General features: G+C 44.5%; 1 pseudogene across 1 annotated transcript in view; it reads left to right on the top strand.

The window, feature by feature from the left end:
* The window catches only part of LOC311128784 (receptor-type tyrosine-protein phosphatase-like N), a 61316-nt pseudogene that overhangs the window by 23694 nt on the left and 27622 nt on the right, over positions 1-10000 (top strand). The window contains exons 2-5 of the transcript in view: positions 1359-1469; positions 2371-2470; positions 4703-5048; positions 5863-6244. The product of the transcript in view is annotated as a receptor-type tyrosine-protein phosphatase-like N (transcript). The remainder of the gene's footprint in view (positions 1-1358; positions 1470-2370; positions 2471-4702; positions 5049-5862; positions 6245-10000) is intronic.

Here is a 10000-nt window from a genome sequence, read left to right as displayed (position 1 = left end):
GGAGGAGAGAGGAGAGAGAGATGGGTTCACTATGGAGGCTACTCTGCATTCAGGTGTGAGTCTGTTTTTAGCCGCAGTATCGTTTTTATTCAGTTATGTGAGCTGGGGGTGGGGTGACTGTGTGTGTGCTTGGTTGTGTTTGTGTGTGTGTGTGTGTGTGTGTGTGTGTGTGTGTGTTTTTGTGTGTGTGTGTGTGTGTGGATGTGTTTAATTGTCTCTGTGTGCCTCTATGGATTGGAAGTAGTTATAAATGTAGTCTACAGATGTTGCATTCTCTGTTTGAGATATATTTGAGTTAGTTTAATGATGTGGGGTTGTTGATTGGGCTAGTTTCATGATGTGGGGTTGTTGATTGGGCTATTTTAATGATTTGGGGTTGTTGATTGAGTTAGTTTAATGATGTGCAAATGCAAATAGTCCGGTAGCCATGATTAGCTGTTCAGGAGTCTTATGGCTTGGGGGTAGCAGCTGTTAAGAAGACTTTTGGACCTAGACTTGGCGCTCCGGTACCGCTTGCCGTGCGGTAGCAGAGAGAACAGTCTATGACTAGGGTGGCTGGAGTCTTTGACAATTTTTAGGGCCTTCCTCTGACACCGCCTGGTATAGAGGTCCTGGATGGCAGGAAGCTTGGCCCCAGTGATGTACTGGGCCGTACGCACTACCCTCTGTAGTGCCTTGCGGTCGGGGCCGAGCAGTTGCCATACCAGGCGGTGATGCAACCAGTCAGGATGCTCTGTGGTTGTTGATTGGGCTAGTTTAATTATGTGGGGTTGTTGATTGAACTAGTTTAATTATGTGGGGTTGTTGATTGGGCTAGTTTAATGATGTGGGGGTTGTTGGTTGTGTGATGTAAGTGCTTGGAGTGTGAGTGGACGTTGATTGGGTTAGGTGTGTGCTCTGTTTAAGTCTGTTTAAGTCTGTATCGTATTTGTATGTGTTTTAATGTGGGAAGTGTGTTAAGGAGACTGTATGGCATGTGTGTATTTGTGCATGCGTGCTTTACGAATGTGGGTGTTTTGGAGACAGGTCTTACGTTGATTGGTTCTGGTGGGTGTTTGTTGGAGACAGGTCGTATGTTGATTGGTTCTGGTGGGTGTGTGTTGGAGACAGGTCGTATGTTGATTGGTTCTGGTGGGTGTGTGTTGGAGACAGGTCGTATGTTGATTGGTTCTGGTGGGTGTGTGTTGGAGACAGGTCGTATGTTGATTGGTTCTGGTGGGTGTGTGTTGGAGACAGGTCGTATGTTGATTGGTTCTGGTGGGTGTGTGTTGGAGACAGGTCGTATGTTGATTGGTTCTGGTGGGTGTGTGTTGGAGACAGGTCGTATGTTGATTGGTTCTGGTGGGTGTGTGTTGCAGATGGTCTCTTTGGGCAGTGCCGTACCTCTAAGCAGGACCAGGTCCAGTACCAGGTGTCAGTTCCTGTTCTGAAGAGGATGCAGGAGGTCCTCAAACAGCTCACACTGCAGGGTGAGTCAACACACTGCAGGGTGAGTCAACACACTACAGGGTGAGTCAACACACTGCAGGGTGAGTCAACACACTGCAGGGTGAGTCAACACACTACAGGGTGAGTCAACACACTACAGGGTGAGTCAACACACTACAGGGTGAGTCAACACACTACAGGGTGAGTCAACACACTGCAGGGTGAGTCAACACACTGCAGGGTGAGTCAACACACTACAGGGTGAGTCAACACACTACAGGGTGAGTCAACACACTACAGGGTGAGTCAACACACTAACACACTACAGGGTGAGTCAACACACTGCAGGGTGTGTCAACACACTACAGGGTGAGTCAACACACTACAGGGTGAGTCAACACACTACAGGGTGAGTCAACACACTGCAGGGTGAGTCAACACACTACAGGGTGAGTCAACACACTACAGGGTGAGTCAACACACTAACATACTACAGGGTGAGTCAACACACTAACACACTACAGGGTGAGTCAACACACTACTGGGTGAGTCAACACACTAACACACTGCAGGGTGAGTCAACATACTAACACACTACAGGGTGAGTCAACACACTACTGGGTGAGTCAACACACTAACACACTGCAGGGTGAGTCAACATACTAACACACTACAGGGTGAGTCAACACACTGCAGGGTGAGTCGACACACTAACACACTACAGGGTGAGTCAACACACTACAGGGTGAGTCAACACACTAACACACAACTGGAGTCTTATCAATTACTAGTATTTCACTGTAGTTAATAACCAAACAATGATAAAAAAAAATAAAAAAAGAATACATGATGCATTAGCCAAGCAAACATCTTCCAACTGTCTATTTCATTGAGTGGACATCATTATTAAAAAAATGAATGGTGTGTGTGTTTGGTGTGTAGGTCTGTCCTGGCAGGATGACATCACCCAGTACATTGTTACCAAAGAGCTGAGCAGAGTTCCTTACACCCCACGGTCCCCAAAGGCCTCCTCCTCCTCACAGTAAGGATCCTTACACATTTACAGAATATAACAGTGGAGTTAGACAAGTATGGCCCCTTCCCTCTTCTTTATCCAACGTCTTTTATCGTGCCTCTGTGTAGTTGTACTCGCCCGGCTGGCTAAATCTAGCATATTCACAAAACGGGTCAATGTTTATTGTTCCTGTCAAATAAACCTAATGAAAGCAAGCAAGTTAGTAGAGTAGAAATGCAATATTATGCTTAGAACTGCCAAAAATACACTAAAGTGAGGGGTAAAAAGTATTTGATCCCCTGCTGATTTTATACGTTGTCACGCCCCTGGCTCTGGGGACTCTTATATGTTGAGCCAGGGTGTTCGTTTCTATGTGTAGTGTCTATGTTTTGTTTTCTATGTGTTCTTTTCTAGATCGTGTATTTCTGTGTTGGCCGGGGTGGTTCCCAATCGGAGGCAGCTGTGTCTTGTTGTCTCTGATTGGGAGCCATACTTAGGCAGCCTGTTGTGCACTTGTCATTTGTGGGATCTTGTTCCGTTTAGGTTTGTGTTGTATGGCCGAGGACTTCACGTTTCGTTTTGTTGTTTTGTTGTAGTGTGCAAAGTACGCATTAAAAGATGTACGCGCATCACGCTGCGCCTTGGTCCGTCTCTTATAACGATCGTGACATAGGTTTTCCCACTGACAAAGACATGATCAGTCTATAATTTTAATGGTAGGTTTTTTTGAACAGTGAGAGACAGAATAACAACAAAAAAATCCAGAAAAACGCATGTCAAAAATGTTATAAATTGATTTGCATTTTAATGAGGGAAATAAGTATTTGACCCCTCTGCAAAATATGACTTAGTACTTGGTGGCGAAACCCTTTTTGGCAACCACAGAAGTCAGACGTTTCTTGTAGTTGGCCACCAGGTTTGCACACATCTCAGGAGGGATTTTGTCCCACTCCTCTTTGCAGATCTTCTCCAAGTCATTAAGGTTTCGAGGCTGACGTTTGGCAACTCGAACCTTCAGCTCCCTCCACAGATTTTCTATGGGATTAAGGTCTGGAGACTGGCTAGGCCACTCCAGAACCTTAATGTGCTTCTTCTTGAGCCAGTCCTTTGTTGCCTTGGCCTTGTGTTTTGGGTCATTGTCATGCTGGAATACCCATCCACGACCCATTTCCAATGCCCTGGCTGAGGGAAGGAGGTTCTCACCCAAGATTTGACGGTACATGGCCCCGTCCATCGTCCCTTTGATGCAGTGAAGTTGTCCTGTCCCCTTAGCAGAAAAACACCTCCAAAGCATAATGTTTCCACCTCCGGTGGGGATGGTGTTCTTGGGGTCATAGGCAGCATTCCTCCTCCTGCAAACAAGGCGAGTTGAGTTGATGCCAAAGAGCTCAATTTTAGTCTCATCTGACCACAACACTTTCACCCAGTTCACCTCTGAATCATTCAGATGTTCATTGGCAAACTTCAGACGGGCCTGTATATGTGCTTTCTTGAGCAGGGGGACCTTGCAGGCGCTGCAGGATTTCAGTCCTTCACGGTGTAGTGTGTTACCAATTGTTTTCTTGGTGACTATGGTCCCAGCTGCCTTGAGATCATGGACAAGATCCTCCCGTGTAGTTCTGGGCTGATTCCTCACCGTTCTCATGATCATTGCAACTCCACGAGGTGAGATCTTGCATGGAGCCCCAGGCCGAGGGAGATTGACAGTTATTTTGTGTTTCTTCCATTTGTGAATAATCGCACCAACTGTTGTCACCTTCTCACCAAGCAGCTTGGCGATGGTCTTGTAGCCCATTCCAGCCTTGTGTAGGTCTACAATCTTGTCCCTGACATCCTTGGAGAGCTCTTTGGTCTTGGCCATGGTGGAGAGTTTGGAATCTGATTGATTGATTGCTTCTGTGGACAGGTGTCTTTTATACAGGTAACAAGCTGAGATTAGGAGCACTCCCTTTAAGAGTGTGCTCCTAATCTCAACTCATTACCTGTATAAAAGACACCTGGGAGCCAGAAATCTTTCTGATTGAGAGTGGGTCAAATTCTTATTTCCCTCATTAAAATGCAAATCAATTTATAACATTTTTGACATGTGTTTTTCTGGATTGTTTTGTTGTTATTCTGTCTCTCACTGTTCAAATAAACCTACCATTAACATTATAGACTGATCATGTCTTTGTCAGTGGGCAAACGTACAAAATCAGCAGGGGATCAAATACTTTTTTCCCCCTCACTGTAAATCATCTTCCTTGTCCCTCCTCTCAGACCCAAGCAGAGCTCCTCCAATCAGGGAGGATATCCCAGCAGCTCTTCCAATCAGGGAGGATATCCCAGCAGCTCCTCCAATCAGGGAGGATATCCCAGCAGCTCCTCCAATCAGGGAGGATATCCCAAGCAGAGCTCCTCCAATCAGGGAGGATATCCCAGCAGCTCCTCCAATCAGGGAGGATATCCCAAGCAGAGCTCCTCCAATCAGGGAGGATATCCCAGCAGCTCTTCCAAGTCAGGGACCAATCAGGCTGACAGTTACCAGGACTACATGATACTAGACCATCCCCAGTTCCCCCTCCGCATGCGGACCTCTCCCATCGACCCCTACACCTATCAACAGGTACTGTGTGACATGCAAATTAACACTAACACACACACACACACACAGACACACACACACTTATACAAACATGCACGCACACACACACACACACACACACACACAAACACACTCACTTATATACACTCACGCACACACACTTATACACACAGACACACACACACACATATACACACTTATACACACACGCGCACACACACACACACACTTATACACACAGACACACACACACACACACACTTATACACACAGACACACACACACACACAGACACACACACACACACACACACACACAAACATACACGCAGACACACTTATACACACACACGCACACACACACACACAGACACACACAGACACACACACACACACACACACATATACACACACACACACACACACACTTATACACACAGACAAACACACACATTTCATGACTTTTTGGAGTGTAACATTTTTTCACCATTAAAAATCCTATATTCCCTAAACCCTAACCCTAACCCTTAACCTAACCCTAACCTTAACCCCAAAAACCCTAACCCTAAACCTAATCCTAACCTTAACCCTAACCCCAAAACCCTAAACCTAATCAATAAGCTTAAAATAGCATTTGAAGAAATTCTGGACCTGGAAAAAGTCCTGACTTTTCAAAACAGTTCTTGTTTTCCTACCTTTTCAGGACATTAAGGTGAAATGTGAGGACATTGGGGTCCTGATAATGTAGGAAAACTAGTGCACACACACACACACACAATCAAACATTTGTCCTCATCCGTAAAACATGACTTTTTTCCTCTCTCTGTGTATTACAGGAAGATGTGGAGCGCTCCCTCCACCAGGGAGGAAGAGTCTACCCAGTGCCCCGCCCCTCCTCCAGATCCCAACAGGCCAAACAGAGAGAGAGAGATCGTCAGCTTCTACAGGACGTCATCTCTCTCTATCTGTCCTCTTCCCCTGCACAGCCCTTGTTCCGCCACCGGGGGGCAGCAGACCTGCCGGCCTCACCCTACTACGAGGACTTGGAACTGCCTGTGGACTATGTGGAGGACTACAGTCTGACAGAGCAGGCAACAGCCAGAGCCAGGCAACAGCTACAACAGCAGAAGATGCAGCTACAACAGCAGAAGATACAGCTACAACAGCAGCAACAGAAGAAGGTTCCTCAGGACTACAGCTCTCTGGCTGGGCTGGATGGTGAGTTAGTGGAACTGCTGTAGTATCTCCAGTAGCAGTAGTGTGGGTAAATTCACTGGGGAAGCCAAGCCAGGGAGAAAAAATAGCCATATTACAACCTATGTGTTGTGATAATTGCGTTGTTTGCTCTATAACCTGTTAGTTCATATGCCTTGACACCGTGATGTACAGTGGGGAAAAAAAGTATTTAGTCAGCCACCAATTGTGCAAGTTCTCCCACTTAAAAATATGAGAGAGGCCTGTAATTTTCATCATAGGTACACGTCAACTATGACAGACAAATTGAGAAAAGAAAATCCAGAAAATCACATTGTAGGATTTTTAATGAATTTATATGCAAATTATGGTGGAAAATAAGTATTTGGTCACCTACAAACAAGCAAGATTTCTGGCTCTCACAGACCTGTAACTTCTTCTTTAAGAGGCTCCTCTGTCCTCCACTCGTTACCTGTATTAGTGGCACCTGTTTGAACTTGTTATCAGTATAAAAGACACCTGTCCACAACCTCAAACAGTCACACTCCAAACTCCACTATGGCCAAGACCAAAGAGCTGTCAAAGGACACCAGAAACAAAATTGTAGACCTGCACCAGGCTAGGAAGACTGAATCTGCAATAGGTAAGCAGCTTGGTTTGAAGAAATCAACTGTGGGAGCAATTATTAGGAAATGGAAGACATACAAGACCACTGATAATCTCCCTCGATCTGGGGCTCCACGCAAGATCTCACCCTGTGGGGTCAAAATGATCACAAGAATGGTGAGCAAAATTCCCAGAACCACACAGGGGGGCCTAGTGAATGACCTGCAGAGAGCTGGGACTAAAGTAACAAAGCCTACCATCAGTAACACACTACGCCGCCAGGGACTCAAATCCTGCAGTGCCAGACGTGTCCCCCTGCTTAAGCCAGTACATGTCCAGGCCCGTCTGAAGTTTGCTAGAGTGCATTTGGATGATCCAGAAGAGGATTGGGAGAATGTCAAATGGTCAGATGAAACCAAAATAGAACTTTTTGGTAAAATCTCAACTCGTCGTGTTTGGAGGACAAAGAATGTTGAGTTGCATCCAAAGAACACCATACCTACTGTGAAGCATGGGGGTGGAAACATCATGCTTTGGGGCTGTTTTTCTGCAAAGGGACCAGGACGACTGATCCGTGTAAAGAAAAGAATGAATGGGGCCATGTATCGTCAGATTTTGAGTGAAAACCTCCTTCCATCAGCAAGGGCATTGAAGGTGAAACGTGGCTGGGTCTTTCAGCATGACAATGATCCCAAACACACCACCCAGGCAACGAAGGAGTGGCTTCGTAAGAAGCATTTCAAGGTCCTGGAGTGGCCTAGCCAGTCTCCAGATCTCAACCCCATAGAAAATCTTTGGAGGGAGTTGAAAGTCCGTGTTGCCTAGCGACAGCCCCAAAACATCACTGCTCTAGAGGAGATCTGCATGGAGGAATGGGCCAAAATACCAGCAACAGTGTGTGAAAACCTTGTGAAGACTTACAGAAAACGTTTGACCTGTGTCATTGCCAACAAAGGGTATATAACAAAGTATTGAGAAACTTTTGTTATTGACAAAATACTTATTTTCCACCATAATTTGCAAATAAATTCATAAAAAATCCTACAATGTGATTTTCTGGATTATTTTTCTCATTTTGTCTGTCATAGTTAACGTGTACCTATGATGAAAATTACAGGCCTCTCTCATCTTTTTAAGTGGGAGAACTTGCACAATTGGTGGCTGACTAAATACTTTTTTCCCCACTGTACAGTTGAAGTCGGAAGTTTACGTACACCTTAGCCAAATACATTTAAACTCAGTTTTTCACAATTCTTGACATAGTAAAAATTCCCTGTTTTAGGTCAGTTAGGATCTCCACTTTATTTGAAGAATGTGAAATGTCAGAATAATAGTAGAGAGAATAATTTATTTCAGCTTTTATTTCTTTCATCACATTCCCAGTGGGTCAGAAGTTTACATACACTCAATTAGTATTTGGTAGCATTGCCTTTAAATTGTTTAACTTGGGTCAAACTTTTCGGGTAGCCTTCCACAAGCTTCGCACAATAGGTTGGGTGAATTTTGGCCCATTCCTCCTGACAGAGCTGGTGTAACTGAGTCAGGTTTGTAGGCCTCCTTGCTCGCACATGCTTTTTCAGTTCTGCCCACATATTTTCTATAGGATTGAGGTCAGGGCTTTGTGATGGCCACTCCAATACCTTGACTTTGTTGTCCTTAAGCCATTTTGCCACAACTTTGGAAGAATGCTTGGGGTCATTGTCCATTTGGAAGACCCATTTGCGACCAAGCTTTAACTTCCTGACTGATGTCTTGAGATGTTGCTTCAATATATCCACATAATTCTCCTTCCTCATGATGCCATCTATTTTGTGAAGTGCACCAGTCCCTCCTGCAGCAAAGCACCCCCACAGCATGATGCTGCCACCCCCATGCTTCAAGGTTGGGATGGTGTTCTTCGGCTTGCAAGCAGCCCCCTTTTTCCTCCAAACATAACGATGGTCATTATGGCTAAACAGTTCTATTTTTGATTCATCAGACCAGAGGATATTTCTCCAAAAAGTATGATCTTTGTCCCCATGTGCAGTTGCAAACCGTAGTCTGGCTTTTTTATGACGGTTTTGGAGCAGTGGCTTCTTCCTTGCTGAGCGGCCATTCAGGTTATGTGGATATAGGACTTGTTTTACTGTGGATATAGATACTTTTGTACCTGTTTCCTCCAGCATCTTCACAAGGTCCTTTACTGTTTTTTTGTGATTGATTTGCACTTATCGCACCAAAGTAGGTTAATCTCTAGGAGACAGAATTCGTCTCCTTCCTGAGCGGTATGACGGCTGCGTGGTCCCATGGTGTTTATACTTGCATATTATTGTTTGTACAGATGAACGTGGTACCTTCAGGCATTTGGAAATTGCTCCCAAGGATGAACCAGACTTGTGCAGGTCTACAAATTTTTCTCTGAGGTCTTTGCTGATTTCTTTTGATTTTCCCATGATGTCAAGCAAAGAGGCACTGAGTTTGAAGGTAGGCCTTGAAATACATCCACAGGTACACCTCCAATTGACTCAAATGATGTCAATTAGCCTTCTAAAGCCATGACATCATTTTCTGGAATTTTCCAAGCTGTTTAACGGCACAGTCAACTTAGTGTATGTAAACTTCTGACCCAATGGAATTGTGATACAGTGAATTATAAGTGAAATAATCAGTCTGTTAACAATTGTTGGAAAAATGACTTGTGTCATGCACAAAGTAGATGTCCTAACCAACTTGCCAAAACTATAGTTTGTTAACAAGAAATTTGTGGAGTGGTTGAAAAACGAGTTTTATTGACTCCAACCTAAGTGTATGTAAACTTCCGACTTCATCTGTATAGGCCGAGACAATAAGAAGACATATTGGCAGAATAAATTCATCCACATCTTTGTTTCATCACAAAACCGGAGAGCAACCTCTGTCCAGTGAAGTCAACAAAGCATATTGCCTGAAACAAACAGTTACATAATCTACAGCCTGGTCAATCAAGTTATTTTTCCAACATTTTTGGACTACTAAACAACTATTGATTTAGAACCACGGAGAGTTACCGCAAGTCGAAAAGACAACAGGAGTTGCCTCCACTATTCCAGCACCATTTCAGCTTCAACATCATCAAATAACCTATGCTTATTTTAATACAGTGACAACTAAAAGATACCAAAAACAATTTAGTCCAACGTAAGCTACAGTACCTTG

This window comes from Coregonus lavaretus (genome assembly GCF_964263955.1).
Source record: "Coregonus lavaretus genome assembly, chromosome: 5".
NCBI lineage: Eukaryota > Metazoa > Chordata > Actinopteri > Salmoniformes > Salmonidae > Coregonus > Coregonus lavaretus.
Note: the sequence above shows the minus strand (reverse complement) of the source record. Positions and strands in the feature narration are given on the sequence as shown.